This window comes from Gallinula chloropus, assembly GCF_964237585.1.
Source record: "Gallinula chloropus genome assembly, chromosome: 1".
Classification (NCBI taxonomy): Eukaryota; Metazoa; Chordata; class Aves; order Gruiformes; family Rallidae; genus Gallinula; species Gallinula chloropus.
The window spans coordinates 40,574,349-40,591,275 of NC_140085.1; positions in this window are offsets into that span (position 1 = coordinate 40,574,349).

The following is a 16,927-nucleotide window of genomic DNA, read 5'->3' on the forward strand; positions in this document are numbered from 1 at the left end:
CCATATCTTAATGTTCAAATAGCAGATGCTAGCTTAAGGTAGTCTGTCATACGCTTTCCAGCAGCAGAACGGTGTATTCAATGGTAGCTAATAGTCCAATGGTAGCAAATAGTGCGTTGAATTGGACTGTGGATTGTAAGAAAATTGAGAAGATTTTAAAAGATAAAAGCGAGGTTGTAATGTGAAAATAAAGAAAATGAGGTGCCAGTATTCAAAAGCTTTGTGCTTTGGCAAAGAGCCTGATAGATTCAGGACGGAGACACCTATTAATCATAACCATTCAATGTACAGTGACACATCTCCGAGACTCAACATGAAAGAGATGACCAGATTCCCCCCACAATTGCCCTGACTCTGGTGCTTTGCTGGGCAGGGGACATGGGGCGGTGCTGTGGCTGAATCCCCTACCTGTGGTCCTGACAGACTTTTGGTGCAATAACACTCATGAACAATACCACAGTCACAACACACCCCTTGGAAAGGTCCAGGTTTGTCTACTGGGGCACTAGGCATTACCTGTTAGACAATGGAATCAGGCCATCTCCTGTCATGGCTGCAGATGTGGTGTATGCAGTCTTCTAGACACAGAAGTCGGTATCATAAGCTGCCTCGGTACCTGTGGGTTCAGGTCAGATGGACACCACTTTTTCTTCCTACCAGAAAGCTTTCTTGGCTGTTACTGGCCCTCCTCCCATGCTCCTGGTCACTAGTTCTTAAACCATTTTCCTTTGAGAGAATGCATAGGGGAGCTGGACACTCCAGTTAAAACCAGCTGAAGGACCCAAGTGTTGAGAAATCAGAATCTGAACTGCCTGGTTGAGTGGTTGATCCCCCTGAATTTTATTCAGAACTGCTACATGCAGAATATTTTTTGACGTACATTTACTGGAATGAATGACATCCACAGGCTCTTGTTAGTGACAGAGAATTTCCACAGCTGCGCCCAGGCTATCTTTTGACCCTGTCTTGGGTTAAACTAGGACTGTTCTCTGCTCACTTGCTGGCTTTCATCGCCTTGTGCATCTGCTGCACCCTCCTCCCTTTTTTCCCTCATCTTCTGAGAAGGAAAGAGGCTCAGAATGAAAGTCTTTGCTAAGCTAGAACACTTTTGTGATCTTCATCTATGTCATACATACCTTATTTTTTTCACTTTATCTGACACTGGGACACCATGTGATACAGGTTCTGTTGTTTCTACATTGCTTTCTTCTGCAGAATTTTTAATGAAAATTTCAGTCGGATGGTATGATTGTCACATCCTATCTTCAAGATGCTTTTCTCTGTTACGGCCTCCTGGAGGCACAGGGGTAAAACATACATTTGGTAACTGGGACAATATATAAATGCCCGATATTCTCACCAGATTCATAACTTCTTTTTTCCTAAGGATGGAAAAGGTGGTAAGAGAGTGGTTAGACTTAGTAGCAGCATGCAACCTCCCTCATAGGCAAGGCATGTTTTAGTGTTGATTCAAGATACAATCCAGGAAAGGCCCTAGGCTCACTGCCAGTAGGCAATTTGGTTTTGTTTCAAGAACCTGAATTTACCTAACCCTGCAGACATCTGAGTTGCTTTGGTACATAATTATCAGTAAAACTCACCGTGAAGGTGCCCAGGTCACACCTACACACTGCTGGGACCTACAATTGACATGTTCCTCTGGCTGCCACCTCCTCCTGCAGGAACTGGAGGTGACTGCTGAGAGACCATTAACAAGAGCTGAGAAATGATGCCTTTCTGAGGTCTGTGGTCTAGCACCCCTCTCCTTGAAATAGAGGAGACTTAAACTCCTCTCACTGCACTCCCAGATGTGAACCTAAGCTGCTCACTCCTCAGTGTGCTGACTACTAGGGTACCATTTTTATAAGCCCAATTCTCCTTGTATGCTGTGCAGGAACTAACCATAGATGCTTAATGATGACTTCCAGGACAGGCCAAGTTTCCTTGAAGGCACTACCTGAGCTTTGTGACATCATTATCAGTCTAAAGTCTTCAGAACCCAGTTTGATCAATTTGTCATCAGCACAGAGGGAAATAAAAGCATTGTGGTCTCCAGTTCCAGCACTTTTGGAGACAATTGTTTTCCATCTTGAAAGGCTAGGGACCTGGATTGAAAGTTATTCTGTTTTCTGCAGACTGACAGTGGCATTCAGGGGTTGTTTTGGCACCCAGGGATTAATGTAAATCTAAGGCTGCCATGGCTGCAACCTTCTCAGCTAATCACATCTCTGAACGTTTATCCAGGATATGGAGGACCCCTACAGTGCATCTATAGGCACTGACAATCTTTTCCAGCCAAGTTATTCTGAGCTACAGAATGCTTCACATCCACTCAGGGGAACCTTGAAGGACCAAGGTAACTTTTTGGCATCTATAGGTGTTCATCTGGGAGTCCTACTCATCAAAATATTCAACCTGCCCATCTCCAGCAGCTGGATCTCCAGATGTAGCTTACCAGATGTTGCCAGAAATCCTGATGGTAGAACGCCCAAAGTGGAAAAAAGTAACATGGAGACCTGATAGGTGATGCTAAAAGGAAAATATAAAATACAAGTAAATCAAAGGGAGATGGTGTACTCTACAGAGAGAAGGGCAGGATGGGAGAATCATAGAATCATGGAATCATAGGTGTTGGAAGGGACCTCGAGAGATCATCAGGTCCAACCCCCCTGCCAGAGCAGCTCCCCAGCTCATATTGCACAGATAGGAGTCCAGACGGGTCTTGGATATCTCCAGAGATGGAGACTCCACCACCTCCCTGGGCAGCCTGTCCCAGGGCTCTGTAACCCTCACTGTGAAAAAGTTCTTCTGCATGTTGGTGCGGAACTGCCTGTGCTCCAACTTGCAGCCATTGCCCCTTGTCCTGTCTCCACAGACCACTGAGAATCTCAGGGGTCTGCCCTGCCTACACAAGGAATGAGGAGAAGCTGTGCACAGCAGGCGTATCTCCATCTAGCTGTGATAGATGGAGACTTCTGTAAGGAAAAAAGAGAGGGACAGCTCTTCACACCTTTCTTCATTTCCTGTGACATTTTGGAAGAAAATTCTGAACCAAAGGAGAACCATATAGGAGAGGAAATATAAACAGTGCAGTGCTAGGCATCAATAGAGACAGCAATAACCAAGACATTGAAGTGTCATTGAGTTGTGCACATTTCTACTTACATGTGACTTGCCCCAAGAGCCAGTGACCACAGGGATGGTCAGAGAGAGCTAGGCATACCTGCACTGACAACTCAGCTCAAAACTTGCCTCGGACACAGTATGTATACCAGATTCACACAACAAGAGAAGCCTGGCCAGGCAGACAACCAAGCCTGGAAGCTGCTTCCCCTCCTGAAGAAGCACACTGAGAAGCAGGCTGGAAAATCTCCCCATGCTGCCAGCAGCAGCCATGCTCATGCATGAAAACTCTGCGTGCAATCCCAAAGCCCAACCCAAATGTGCTGGTGGACAATACTTAGACTGTGTTCCCTGCAATAAGCATGTGCTGCCTTGCCAGACTACTCATGTCACAGATACGCTCTATCTCGCTGACAGAAATCCTCCCTTGTAGTCTAGATTCCTTGTAGGACACTAAGTATTCCAATAATAACAACTGACAACTGAATGGAGCATATGAGTTCGGCATGTACCTTTGATGTTTGATCATACTTTCTCATCTTCTGGCTTGTACAGTATTTTATCTCTTTATTTCATGATGTGTAGGCTCTGATTCAACTGTTACAGTCATCTGTCTGTTCAGCTGTCTTGTCTTAACAAGACCAGGTTCTGTTACTCCTTACTAGACAATTTGGAAGTGGTTAAAATTTTGCCTGTTTCACCTGTGCTGAGTTTCAGGAGGAGAAGAACCCTGTGAAACAAAAATGCTTAGGGACAAAATGCTGGAGCTGGTTTCATCAGATTTTAGCAGGATTGGATCTTTTGGTTTGCATTTGGGTGCCTTTGGAACATCACTTCTACAGTCAAAAACATTCCTATGTGTATCTCTAAAAAGCATCCGTTGAGGAGGCCACTGAAAATACAGATTTGCTCCTCTGGGTTGCAGAATTGTCTGACTAAATACTGGTACTCAGCACAGAGAGGTCAAAGCCAGCACTGCCCAGCTCTTCAGAGGAGTGGGGAAAGCCTTTCTGTTGCATAGTTCTCAAAAAAAAACCCCAAACTTTGGACATCCTCAAAAAGGCCTTGGACATCTCCATATATCAGTTTACTCCTTCCTGGCTGAGAGACTAAAAATTTTACTGCTCAAATATCCTGTCAGTGGTCATCCAAAATAAGGAAAAATACCTTAATGATCTGTTGAATCTTGGATTACAGAGGTCTGAAACTCAAAGCAACACTGTTGCTGATGGCAACAAGAACTAGGCTTAAATGCAGATTCCTCTTAGTACTAGCAAAAGCCTCCGGTTTGAACCCTCACCTCGAGTCCTGTGGGCATTGAACCCTGACTCTCTTGATGAGCAGTATTTCTCATTTAGAAGATTAAGCCTGTATAGAGAGAAGGAAAGATAATTACATGAGGGAAGAATAACAATGCTGAATTAATCATTCATTCATATTAGCAACCATTTCTCTATCAGAGGTTACATCACCACAGTATCCAGGAACTCCTTCATTCATACAGACATGTCACTAACTCATAGGGATGCTCGGCCCTTTCAAGAGGCTTGCAGGGGACTCACAGAGCCCTGCTGCTCTGCTCAGCAGCTTCAGCTCAAGGTATTTCTTTCCTTCCAAAGTCTCATCCGTATTAGCTTGTCGCGACGCCTGTAGAAGGTCTACAACTTGCAGAAGTCTTCAAGTCCTTGCTCTGATTTTGTTCTGATTTCTGTTCTGCTCTGCCTCCATCTCAGCACAAGCTTCCAGCAGTTATGTAGATGATTCCAGGGCTAGAATGCTGATACAAATAAGATCTCTCCCTAGCTGCCCTTCTGCCTGTTCAATCACATTCGTAACTTTCTCCTAGGTGGAGCTCACATTCTTTTTTTCTCTCTGTTTACAAGCACCAGCTAGAAGCAAAAAGCCTTTATTCCTTTAAGGAAACCACATTGAAAGTAACTAGCTAACCATAGTCCTACTACTATGTTTCCAAATGCCTATCAAATAATGACCAATTCTATCAGATAACACTGATGTATTAGATCCTTCTTTTTTCAGTACACGCTGCCCCTCACCATGGTCCCATGACCACTGAGTATGTCAAATGCAAATTTTGAATTGCTCCCCAAAACTAAGCTTCCCCATTGGGTTACCAAACACTACTGTTGATGAAAGTCTGTTAAGAAATGACATTCTTATCTTAAGGAATAACAGTTGATCTGTCAATGAAGGACATGTGGGTAGCTGTAGTCCAGATGAGCAGTCCCGTTGATCCCTTTTCATGGCACATGCCATCAATTCAGTACGTATAAACACCAAACTATTTTCTGAGGCAGAAAATAAGTCCCTTAGGAGCTCTACTCTCAGTGACTTAATTTTGCATAAAGAATGTAGCAGGTGCAAATAGTTGGCATAAGGCATGTCTGGATATTTCTAAAAACTGTTCAATAGCCTCAGAAAAGGGCACAAAGTGGAATAGCTCTCACAAAATAAGTTGCCTGTTTCCAGAATAAATATTAGTACACACATCAGAAGGAAAAACACTTTCATACTGCCCTGCAGAAACATTTATCCCATGTCTCCTCAAATGACTGGTTCTCGTAAAACAGAAATAAGCTGCTGGATTTTTTAGTTATTCCCTTTTCCAACACTGATACCAGCTTTGTCGTGATTTCTGTGCTGTTGGTACCTAGGACTGAAAATGAAAACACTTCTGCCATGAAAACCTTTCCGTAGCCTGAGAGTAGTGATGTGAACACAAGGAATCTGATGTGGATTTTAACTCTGTGTGTGGCACTTCTCATGGCAATAAGGTCTGTTTAACTAATTAAACTTCAAGTGATTTATTTTGTGTTTCTTTCCCTGGAAACTTATTTGATGTGAAACACACACACACAAAACAGAAAAGAAGAAGTGTCATCTCAAAAGTTTGACTGAAAAATTTGTATGAGACACTTTTATTTCAAGGCTGCTAATCCATGTAGTCACCACAGCTGTTGTATAAAAATCCTGGGTTTGGTTTCTAACAGAAATACTGCAGCAAGCCACAAAGTCACAGGGAGGTTGTACAGTGCTTGAGTAAATCATCAGCTAACAAAATATCTCCTGACCAAAATGGTAATCCAGCAGGAGCACAGTTTTAAACAAGTAGAGTCTCATATAATTTGCTAGAAAAACTTCTGCAATTGACACCATAAAAAAGCCAAACTGAAATTGGGCATTCTTCACAGAAACCTTTGGATACGGTGCCATTATTGTCCTGTAACCAATTCTCCATAGAGGCTGGAGGTGGAAACTGGGACCAGAGCAAATGTCACCTCTTCACTGGTGGATGCCTTGAGGTTTGTGTCTCCAGGCAGCATGGAATAGCTTTGAGATGAATGGAGAACACAGAGCTCTTGAGGAAGCCAAAGCCAAGCCCAAAGTATGAGATCACGCCCCTTGCTACTCCCACACAGCTCTACAAAGCATCTGGGGAGAGGATGAGTGCTCCCTGGGGAGCTGATGGGAAGGGAGCCAGCGCCTCGCTGAGAGCTGTGTCGCCATGTCAGAGTGGTGAACAGCTGGTAGACCTTGATGATTTGTCTTCATCACTGCTCTTCCACAGCCACAATGTTGGCTGGTCACAAGCAGGGGTTGAACCCCTTCATAGGTACCTAAAAAGTCCTCTGGCTTGCTGATTAACCTCCATGGTGACATGTAGTATGATTTGGGATGTATTTTTCTGGCTCCCATGACATCAGAACCCTTCTGCTGTTGTATATAATTATAAAAATGTTCCTCTGACTTCTTGTTGCTGAAAATACACAGGCTGGTTTGTTTTCAAAAAAACAACATGTTCTCTCCCTCTTGTTTTTTCTATTTTTGGCAGGTTTTACCATGAAAACTGTGGCGATAACTACAGCTGAAAGCTGCAGTAAGACTTAAGATGACACCCTCTAGCATGGAGTTTACAAAGGTATTTAGCCTTTAGCTTCCCTCCTGGGACATAATACTGGATCTTTTTATTTATGTCATACTCCTAAGCAGAAGATGAAGCACGCTGTTTGTTTGTAACCAGTACTAAGGCCTTACTAGCTTTAACCACAGGGTAAACTATCGCTGCAGAGGGAGATGCACAGCAGCAGAAAGGGAGTAGGCACTGAAATACACCATGCAGGGGCCTGAGTAATGGGCAAAAAATGGGAGTGTAACCCTGTGACCATATTTAGTTTCCACATGTGAATCTTGGCTGGCTGATACCTCCCCCGAATGCCAGTGGAGCCTGAGAAGCTGGAAATCTTTCCCTCTGCACATAAAGAGTCATGACTCATGCAGAAGAGAAACAGTTTTCTTCTGCAGGAGGAACATTTTTCCTTATTGACCAGGGAGACACACAAAAATAGCTTTGCTTTCTGAGTGATTCTGTCAATTCACAGCCACGCTGTGGAGGTAGGAAAACCAAAGAAGCCCTTACAGCTCCGGTAATTTGCTAGTAAGAAGTAGAACTCTCTGTTTGAAGATAGCCAGCCAAGTTCACTAAATGCATCGACTCCTTGAAGACAATGAATTAAACTGAGAGTAACTCAGGCTGTTCAATAAATCCCAAACGTCAAATAAAGAAGTGAAATGAAGGCCCGAATAATACTAATGCAAAATATTTAAAATGCCGTGCAATTTAATCTCCCTGAGTAGGGAGCTCAATGTATAGTCTCGTTTGCTCTGAGCTTTGTTTCTGATGCAGCACATTTTCAGCATCAAAAGTGAAGGAGAGTTAAACTTCCATGAAAGATGGAGCCCTCCCGATTGCAGGAGAATGGTGTTTCTTGGAAAGGAAGGACACTTCTGAGAATCCCAGATTACTGGAGCTTGCTTCCTCCAAAACTGTCGAAATTTTCCAAGTTACTTCAATGGAAACTGCAGTAAGCCAAGGAAAATCCCACCCCACAGTGAGGGAGGGCATCGTCAGGAGGTGTTAGTAATCAGAGTGGGTAACGCTTGCTCTCTTCCCCTCCTGATTTGCTCCTCTGATTTGCTCCCCCCTTCTTCTAACGTTTGTCGACGACACTGAGCTAAACCAGCTGAAAATTAGGCCCTCGCCAACCACAAAGGGGCTCACCAAGTCCCACGCAGCTGCGTCCCACTGTGTTTAGCCTGCTGTCCCCTCCCCTTCTCCACCTCAGCCCCTTTTGCCCCCCTGGAAATCACCCCCCGTGCGCTTCTCTTGAACGCCGTGACAACGCGAGGTATGCAGTGCTTTAGGTTCATGCTTCGCGAGGGAGAATCCCCACTCTGAAAACGCCCTGACAGAGGACACAAGCAAGCACACACACACCCCGCCCCAAACCGCCCCCCCCTCCCACACCCACCCACCCTCCCCGGCCCCCGGCCCCGCTCCCCGGTGCGGCGGGCGGCTGCGGCATTGCAATGCCGAGGCTGCCATCTCCTGGCTGCGCCTCCCGCCAGCGGCTTTCGCGCCGCCAGTAACCAACCCCTCTCGTTCGGAGGAGCAGCCGTAAACCGCCCGTTTGGAGCTCAGAAAGGACATTAATTTGCCCCCGCTGAAGCCCATCACCCCAAGGCACGTCTAGCAGCGGGTCTCTGCTATAGTCCTTCTGACTTATGGGGGGAAGCTCTCACTTACGGGGGCAGGGGGGAGGCTAAGGTTGCATTTAAAATTACACATCAGTTTACAAGATGCCTGGAATAAAAATGCCTCAGTGACTAGAGCATTAGTCTTAATGCGAAACATCAATTAGAACCATATAATCATCATGGTTGGAAAAGACCTTCAAGATCATCAAGTCCAACCATCATCACTCCACCACCACAAGCTCTAAAGCATCTCCTGAAGCGCCACATCTACTTGATTTTTTGAACAGCTCCAGGGATGGTCATTCCACCACCTGTTCCAATGCTTCACCACTCTTTTTGGTGAAGAAATTTTTTCCTAATATCCAGGTTGAATGTCAGTACAACTTGAACCCATTCCCTCTTGTCCTGTCACTAAGTTATTGCGTAGAAGAGGCCAACACCCTCCTCACTACAACCCCTTTCCAAGCAGCTGTAGAGTGTGATAAGGTCTCCCCTCAGCCTCTTCTCCAGGCTGAACAGTCTCAGTTCCCTCAGCCTCTCCTCATAAGACCTGTTCTCCACACCCCTAATCAATCTAGTTGCCCTTCTCTGCACCCTCTCCAGCACTTTGATGTCCTTTCTATACTGTGATGCCCAAAACTGCATGCAGTACTCGAGGTGTGACCTCACCAGAGCTGAGTACAGGGGGATGATCACCTCCCAGGTCCTGCTGGTCACACTGTTCCTCATACAGGCCAGGATGCTGTTGGCCTTCTTGGCCACCTGGGCACACTGCCGGCTCATGTTCAGCCAGGTGTCAATCAACACCCTCAGGTCTCTCTCTGCTGGGAAGCTCTCCAGCCACTCTACCCCAAGCCTGTAATGCTGCCAGGGGTTGTGGCCACAGTGCAGGACAATTCTAAATACGAGAAACCAAAATAATAAGGCTGTAATGTGCCTGCTCCAGGAACCAACCTTGTAAAGAGCACATTAGTGAAGTTACAGCCACTCGCATTTCATCTGGTAAAACAAATGTTTGCCCACCACTTTACCAGTGGAAATGTACCCTCTGCTTTCATTCCAGCAGAAGTGTGTCAAAAGGTCATCTGTTACCACAAGTGTGAAAGGGAGGGGAAGTGAATAAACCCCTCCCTGAGGACATCAAAAATGGATCCAGCAGAATCTTGCCTTTGACTGAAATCAACACCAGGCTTTCCACACCAGGAAAGTGTAGTCAGAAAGAAAACAGGGAAAATGCCAAATTAGACAAGCAAACCTCCCCCCCGGTTAATCATAGACAGCAGAGGGATCTCTAAAAAAGATTTTTGGGGTTTTTTTTTTGGAAATTTTGTCTGTTTTTTTGCTGAGCCAGAGGCTCCAGAAGCACCAGGCAGTGCTGTAGTGATGGCAATGTACCACGTGAACCCACTTCAGTCCCACACCACACTTACAGCACAAAGCAGCCACTCTTAGGAGCCCTGTGGAGCAGATAAAACTTGTTCCTTGAGGGAGATGATAGTTTTATCTGCAGCTGATAATTTTATGCAGGATTATGTGATCCTCTAAGGGAACAAGTGTGCTTTGGGAAGCCCGGTCCTCTGTGTCACAAGTAGCGGTGAGGTAGGGGCGCAAGCTTGGGCAGCACCATGTTTGCTTGAATTTTAGAGTAACAGTCAGGATAACAGCAAGCTTGAGTTGTTGCTGGTTAACATCTGGCTGGTGGGTGTTGCTTCTAATATCACAAAGCAGTCCTAGGCCTCAGCTCTCCGGCTGGGTTAAATCAAGCAGGCAGATCCTCTGTTTTCAGAGCCACGCTAGGCATCAGGAGCAGATTGGGGACTCTGGCACAATATCTATTAATAAATAAAAGCATCAGGCTTTGCATTTGAATAGGCCCTTTTCTTTGGCAGATCTCAAAGTAATTTCTAAAGAAGGGCAAACGTTATTATCTCCGTTATGGGGCTAGGTTTTATGACAAGCTCACAGTTGGGGACTGGGCAAGATCTTGGCTTTACAAAAAGCAACAGCTGCTCTCCTTGGTTAAATGCCACACACCAGCAGTCCCAAAAGTTCCCAGGTCCTGGCCAACACACAAAGCCCCTTGGCCAGATGGGCAAAAAACAAGCGCTGGAAAGCTGGTCCCATTACCCAGTTGGTTCCTGAGGTAACTAAAACTTCACAGCTTGTCCAGAATCATAAAGTAGCAGCAATATTTTTTAAATTAACCTGTCTTTTATTTAGTTTTTTTTTGCTTCCCCATATTCAGTTTTGAAGCTGTCTTCGTTTTTCATTAGGCAGCAATCTAAACTTACTTGCTACAGGGAAGAAATACCTGTTTTTATTTGAAAACATCCTGTTGGGAAAAGTTTTGAACCTGTTTTCATTGTGTGGATTTGTTACAGTCTTGCAGGTAGTTCTGCAACTCCTGAGCACACAGCATCCTTGTAGAAAGACTACCCAGAAGGAAGTCTGCTCCACATGCATGCTTGGTGTGTAATCACTGTATCTTAACATCCCAGTTGATGTTCTGGGTATTGGGTCACATTATTTGTTAAACGAAGGCCTTATCGCAGTCATTACTGATTCTCAGTCAAGATGTGAAGCCAACATCTCTCCCAGATCCCTTTGCAAAATATAAATAAAATGTTTTCTAGTTAATAGTTCAATAAATTACTTTGGCACATACGCGTTAACTTGGCCTTTTAGCTAGCAAGCCAGAGCAATGCAGGCTATGGTTTGCAAACCACGGTGCAAGGTAATACACCCTCATGTGAGAAGTTCTGTGTGTTTGTTAGTAAAGAGAAGAAAGCTGCTTCCCAGCGCAGGAAGGCTTCAGAAGTTTCACATGCACGACCCAAACACGTACACACAACAAAAACAAGCTCCTGCTGTTGGATACTGGCATTCGTTACCATCTGACAGCTGCTCTGAACCAGATGGGAAACAGCCATTCCAGTTCTGCTTTAAGCCACATCCCAACACCAGCATCACTGCAGGCTCCCAGGTTGGCATCCCAACCAAGAGGCAGTGGGGCAAGTGGGTAAAGGAACCAAATCCCCCCCGGCTGCCCATGCCATCCCTCCAGGAAAGGACTGAGGCATATTTAGCGTGGAGACAAGAGAAGCAGGGAGCAGTGGGCTTTCCGATGCTGTGCATAGAAAGCTCTGACCACGCTTCATTCACAGGGAATATCTGGGTCCAGTGTTGACAATTTGGCAGCGCCTGAAAGCTGTCGAGTTAGCTCAGAAGTGACAAATCTAAGAAAAGAAAAAGTAACAACTGATCACCAAAAGCAATAGTTCCTAACCCATGAGTCAAGCCTTCTCAGTGAGGCATGGTGGCATTAAAGATAAGATATAGAAGAGATAGCAGCGGTACTGATGAGACTGAAGAAGAGAGACAACTATTAAGTTTATTATGTGCCTTCGTTCTCTTTTTCACTTCCAGGTTTAAATCTCAGGGAGAAAAAGAGCACACTGCTTGGTGGTAAGATAATACAGTGCTATAGATCTCTGAAAGCAAGGGCCACCAAAGAGCCATAGGTCACAGGATGATGGAGGAGGGGAGGAAAAGAGAGGGTAATGAAAAGTTACAGCACCTAAGACACTTTGGGTATTACCGCTCTTAAGAAAATATTAATCCAAAGCCTTTCCTTATTTAGAATAGTAAAATCAACCAAATCCAAAACATCCTTATTAAAACACGGAGCTGGATTCAGCTTCAACCAAAGCCCAGTGAAATTCTCACAAAAAACCCCTAAAATATTCTCAGCCCTTACAAATAAATATTGGGGCTTATTTCTCTCAATTTGTCTAATTCTGGTACCCTGCACAAAGATAAACTGCAAATTAATTGTCTATGAAAAATATCTCTTATACAGAGAGGTTTAGAACATAGAAAGTGTCCACTTCTATACATTTTTATGCATATCAGCAACTTGATACTCATAAAAACCCCCTTTCTGTTCTACAAGTAAGTGTGCCCCACCCAGATCCATCAAGTTACTGATTGTCTCAAGCATATCAAACCCCAAAATAGGGAAAGCTCCTCTCTTTCCCTCTTGTTCAAATGTGTGTAACCTATTAGGCTTCCAAGATCCTTTAGGTGTCCCAGTTCCACTGGATAATAAATATCTTGTAGTTTTGCTTTGTCCAAATCTGTGGGTCTGTTTTATATCTTAATATCCAGAAAAAGCTATTTTCTGGATTTGCAGTTTCTCTTTCTCAATTACTCTGGGGTAAATCATCAACAATTGGATATTAATCATTCATTGCTGGGACCCCATATTTTTACTCAGAATCTTTGTACTCCTTTGGGGATAGCTGCTTTAAATTCCATGCCAGGCTTACCAGTGCTGTAACGCTGATGTCCTGTTTGTCTGTCCAGCACTCCCAGCCAGCACAAAAGAAACATTAGCTGCTGGCCTTGCCCCTGTACTAAAAATCAGATGGTTTCATCATTTACGAGATAATCATCATTCACCTGTAGGATCAGACGCAAGCCCATAAATTCAGGGGGATTGTATTTCATTGGCTTTGGAGTTAGTCTTGCATGCACAGTTCCTCTGCTGAAGCTTGCCTCCAAGATCTCTGCTATTAAATGCCCGTGCTGTATATAGCTCACATATTCCAATCCACTCCCTTCAATACCTTTTCTTCCAGTGTGGGCCATGTTTAGACTTGAAAATGAAACATAAACAGAAAGACTACTTGATTCAGTTCAGCTATTTTTCACTTTTCTGGAGTCCCAGAACACATCTCATCAGATAGAGCCCAGTAAAGCTCTCCTATGTTAGCAAAGCAACAGCCAGCCAGTTTCAATGGCCTACTAAAAAATCCCATCCTAGACAGCTGTCCTCCCAACTGCTTTAGGATGGGATGGCTGTGGAGGGACTGTCTAGATCTGTTTTGGTTTTGGGGTTTTTTTGCCAGCTGCAGAAAGAGGCAATATGATGAGCTTGAAGCAGTCTGCCTCTACAATGGCTGACAACAGTGAGATGGATCCCACTCACTGGATGGAAGTAAATAGTTCAGTCATGTGAAGCTTTTTTTTCGCCCCCCTTTCATAATAGTAGAGCATCATCTTGAATTCACTTCTGAAAGTGGAAACCTAAATTAAATGCTCTGCCTTCCTTACCTGCTGTGTGATTGAAACGGCAGGCTGCTCAGAAGCCTTAGCATGCAGACAGAGGCACGCTGCACGCAGAAGGACCAACCACAACGTTAGCTCCTTTTTGTGTAAGATAGGCAGGAGCATGCTGCACATGTATGAAGTGGTGACTGCATTAACCTGCTTGCACGCACACTTTCTTTGTGCAAGGACAAATGACATTGCCTTCAGTATGCAAATGAATACACACAAACTTAACATGCGGCCCAGACAGAGGTGAGCAATTAACGTAAATGGCCTGAAAGCACACTCATACACGCAGAAGAGACATAGATAAATAATAATCTATAACCCTTTTAAATGCTAATAACTAAAAAAAAATCCTGTACTTGGCCACAGAAAATAAGGAGTGAAATTTTCTGTGCCCCAGTGACCGATGTGGCGACAGTTTGGGTCCCAGCAGGTGGAATTAGAAAGGAAAAATCAACAAATGGCGTAGGCAAATGCACTTGTCGAAGGTATGGCTTTGATGTGTATCAGGCACAATGAGACGTGACAGCCATGCACTGACCGCAAACCCTTGAGAGGCTGCTGCTGCTTCAGAAGCCGTAAGAGCAAAAAGGACACTGGAATGGCAGCCCTGGCAGGGTGGAGGCACCAAGCAAGCGTCTCCGGGCCATGGCCAGGTCACGGGGCTTCTGACAGAATGAAAATTATTACCTACACCTCTGGAACTGTCAGATACAGGGACTAGAGACAGCAAGTATCAGGCAGAAAAGCAAAATCAAAAAATTGTTAGCCATGGTATTACACCCAGGACTCCTGGGGCAGGTACAGGTTTTGGGTTCCCCACTGCTGGGGAGGGTGGGGAGGGGGGGGAACCTTGGCTCTTGCAGCCCCAGGAGGGGAACAGAGGGGCAGAGGCAGTAAAACCAGGGGTGATAAAATCAGAAAGTGAAGCTGTGCACAGCAATCTCTGCTGCCAATTGACTTTCCTCTGGAAAAGAGGTACACGTTGGGAAGAGCAGGCGGCGGAACTGCTGTGGTCTCCAAAAGGATGGTTGTCCTTGGGCAGTACTGGTGCAGGGAAAGCAGAGTGGTCCCTGAGAGAGCACCCCCGAAGCTTCAGGAAAAGACCACATTGGTCTGAGAAGATGGGTGGCAACAGTAAGAGGTATTAATGCATAATTATTGTATGCAGAAGTTAGATGCAGAGGAAGTGCTGCAAGCCAGCATTAATTCAAGTCTTTGAGGGTGATGTGGCACTGGACCAGCTTGCCCAAAGAAGTGAAAGATGCCCCATTCAAGGCCAGGTTGGATGGGGCTTTGGGCAACCTGATCTAGTTGAAGGTGTCCCTGCTCATTGCAGGGTCGGAATAGATGACCTTCAAAGGACCCTTCCAACCCAAACCATGATTCTATATGGAAAAACACATGGGTCCCTCCAGATAACCATGGATGGGATTTCTAGGCCCAGAATAAGGAATACTTGAAGGGATTTATCAAGGAGAAAGTGACAGATGTTTGTGGACTGAAAAACAATGGAGAAGTAATATTTTCCACATCAATAATAAAGACCTTTTACTCCGTGCTTTTACCTGAGCAGATCAATAAAGGTTACAAATGTTCCGGATAAAGCAATATATTCTAGCCTAAGTTCACTGTTCAAAATGCCAGGAGTTTAGGCAGAGAGCCAGGTTTAATAAAAATGAAATAGAAGCCATGGTTTGACTAAATCATTCTTTTGGATTTCTAGACAACATTATAAAGTGTTAGTGGCTAGAGTACAGAGCACGTCGAGGGCATGATTCATGGCCGTTTTACTGCAGTTGTACACTGGCCGAACATCCCTGGACTCAATAAACACCACAGTGAATCAGACATGAAAGCTGTCAGGAGAAAGGAAACACCAAATGCCATGATCTTTATCACTAATCTGTTACCGTAGTACACAGATCCTGAAATTGCCATGAAGGATCTTTGTGTCAGGCACATCGCTACCAGACCTGAGATTTGGTGGCAATTTTTGTTTTCCTTACTGTTCTTCCTTAAGCTCCCCTGTCCTTGAGCCCTACGATTAAATAGAAGCTTCTGGGTTGGTGGTGGTGGTGTTTTTTGGAAGGGACTCTATGGCCCTCGGGGAGCTGCTGGCAAAACCTGAATTTAAAAAAGTCCTGAACTGCAAGAAACAAATAAAAAGAAACCATGGTTTTATTGTCACTGTTTTCAAATGCTTCTGATTTTAAGCTACTGCAGTCCTAGAAGCCCTTGGTGGATCGTTTTGCAGAGCCTGGAGCTGTGGTCAAGAGTTAGTATTTCAGAGTTAGGGATCTAGAGTCCGAAACAGTTAAAGTTAAGGGAGCGTGACCTAAATAAAGGTAGCAGAGGTCAACACAGAAAATAACAAGACAAACCAGTAGCACGGATCTACCTTGATGATTTAAAACCTCACTTTGCCGGATTTATTGCTGAGGCCATTAACTGCTGTGCCCAACTACAAAAACTAATGAGACCATTAAGGGGAAAACTAAAGAAAGAGAGACAACCGGACTTTTTTTTTTTGTAACTTACGGCTTGTAACTAGATTGTTAAATTGTTAACATTGCCATTTAGTATGTATTTACTGGGTTTAGGGAACCTTGTTGCCTGGACTTTGGGGCTATTAATACAATGTAATGGAGGTATCTCCTGGTTACACAGCAGATAGATCAGTGTACTGGGGAGAAATAGGAGCTTAATTCTCCTGATAAGAATCATGCTGAGGGCCATGATTCCCATGTTGAAAGAAATTGTAGGAAATGTTTGGTGAATTAAATTCAGATCAGAGAGCTATCAACAGACAGCTTTGGAGGTCACTTGTTGTTCAGTGCAAAATGCATTTGACAAATAGTTGTCATCAGCACCGATTCATGATGCGGTCCGCAGTGTGCAACCTGGCCTTTTGCACATAGCATCCTCATCTTCCCAAGGTACAAGATGTTCTGTAAGATCCTGAAACAATTCAATGCAAATTGCCGTTTCCAAGATGGGTTCCTGCTTAGATGCTTCTCATTGGTGTTGTCTGTAAGGGGTCTGCTTGGGGGACCAGCAGCTTGGGACCCTGAGGGCTGGATGCAGGTTCTACAGGTGCTTCTACATCTACAGGCTTAAGATCATGGTGATC